Source organism: Mus caroli, unplaced genomic scaffold, assembly GCF_978045245.1.
Source record: "Mus caroli unplaced genomic scaffold, Mus_caroli_1 scaffold_5, whole genome shotgun sequence".
In the NCBI taxonomy this organism is placed as follows: domain Eukaryota; kingdom Metazoa; phylum Chordata; class Mammalia; order Rodentia; family Muridae; genus Mus; species Mus caroli.
The window spans coordinates 153,204,495-153,206,635 of NW_028227260.1; the positions used below are offsets into that span (position 1 = coordinate 153,204,495).

General features: G+C 45.6%; 1 pseudogene; it reads right to left on the reverse strand.

Moving 5' to 3' along the window:
- Positions 1-1,052: 1,052 nt before the first annotated feature.
- On the reverse strand, positions 1,053-1,929 carry LOC110287947 (developmental pluripotency-associated protein 4 pseudogene; annotated as a pseudogene).
- Between the last annotated feature and the right edge of the window lie 212 nt (positions 1,930-2,141).

The window sequence follows — 2,141 nt, forward strand, 5'->3', positions numbered from 1 at the left end:
GGTAGGATGGTTCCTGGTGGAAGACCACAGAGTGGTGCTGCAGTTAGAAGTGGTCATAATAGGTCAGAGCAAAGAATATGGGACCCTTTGGAAACCTAGAATTTAGATTCTTGTCAGACACAGCTGTCCTGACGAGGCTAATGCACTAGTTGTGGGACCATGGCTCGATCAGGTGAATTTTAGAATAGGTATGAATGGGCATGTGAGGTACACTCATCAGGCTAGAACCTGGAGGAGGATATAGGAAACTGGGTACTGTGTGTCCTGGTAGTCAGTGGATGGTTGGCTGCTAGGGCAAGAGTACCTGTGGAAGCCTAGAGCGGCAGTGCAGGTGAGGGTGGTAAGACAAGTCTGGGGCATGGGATGCAATGCCCATTCCCTTGAGGATGACATGAGTAGTCTAGGTACTGAGTTTTGTGATGGAGGTAGCCAAGAGTTGTCCTGTAGGTGGTTACAGATAAGGTGGTCCTGGGAGAAGCCTTGAGTTTCTTGTGCACAGGAAGTTGTGGTGCAACCTGGCTGGATAAAGAGTTGTGGGACCCAAGAACTTAGAGGAAGATATGGGAGTCTGAGTACTGAGTGGGGTAGTGAAGTCATGAAGATACAATAAGGCTAGACCCCTAAAGAGGATGTGGAAAGTCTGGGTTCTGGGTGGCATGGAAGAGAAGGGTCTTGTGGGTGGTTGCAGGAAGGGAGCATGTTTTGTGTACAGCCTAGAGTTTATCTGTTTCACAATCAGGGGTGACTAGAATAGACAGTGTCAAGAGATGTTAAAACCTATTATGTCTGTTCAGCTGCTTCACAGGCAGGAATGGCTGTGTGGAAGTTGGGTCTGGTTAGAACAGGCTGAGACATTGGATGTGGGACCCATAATAGACCACAGAGAGTGAAATGGAGAGTCTGTGGTCCTTGTATATTGGTGGAAGACAGTTCAGAAGGAACATGTGAGTGGTTTAGCCTAGAGTTTAACTGAAGAACAAGTGATGGTGCCCAGCATAGTCCATATCACAGGATACGGGACCCAGGCTACACCCTGGCGTTTGGTCACTGGTTTAATGGGGTGGGGCATATAGAAGGGATAAGGCAAGATCCAACACTAAGATGTGGTAAATCCTTGTACAGAGTGGTCTGTTGTAGCCTGGTATCTTTTTTCCTTCAAGGATCTTAATTAAGATGTTGTTCCTGTAGACACACTTAGGGCACAGCATTTTGTCCTCCAGGTGTGTGGGTGGAAATATGGACGCCAGAATCAGGAAGAGGGCAATCACATTCCATTTCTTATCAGGTACCCAGGCTTGTCCATCATGGAACTGCAGCAGAACCCAAACACATGAATTCTCAGGAACTACACACCACACTTCCCCATAGAGCTCTGATTTTCCATTGGCTGGCACTGCCTCGAACTTCTTAGCACTGGCTGTAATTCTGGCCCAAGATGTCAATACTGCCTCTTAGGCAGGAGTAGTCACAACCATGGTGCTGACTTCCTCATAGAGCATAGGAGGATCAATTAGGGCAGGTATCTGCTCCTCTGGTACAGTGACAATTTCAAGGAAAAACACCTTGAGATTCTCTCCCTTGTTCAGTCTTCAGGGTTTTTTTGTTTGGTTGGTTGGGTTTTTGGTTTTTTGTTTGTTTGTTTGTTTTGTGAGATGTCTTCATCCTGGTCTCTTTGGCTGAATCAGGAACATTCTTCAATTCAAGCATCCTACAAGTGGGCCCTGATGTCTCAGTGTCTTGAGCTTCCCCCCCCCCCGCTCTGATTTACAACTATTATCTTTCTCTGATTTTTTTGTTGCTGTTGTTCCCCACACACACACCCATTGCTTTAGTCTTTGCAGAAGACATGCTCAGTTGACTCAACATCTGACATTCCACTTCTTCCCTCAGCTCTTCTGCTTTCTGCTTCTTGCTTCCAGAAGTCTCCATATTGAGATCAGATGAAACCTCCCTCTTTTATAATTCTGTTGAAGATATTTACTGGCACTTTAAGTTGGGAATCATTGCTCTCTTCTATACCTATTAAATTTAGGATTGACCTTCTCTTTGGGTCCTGGATTTCCTGGATGTTTTGGGTTAGGAGCTTTTTGTGTTTTGCATTTTCTTTGACTGATGTGTCAATGTTTTCTATGATATCTTCT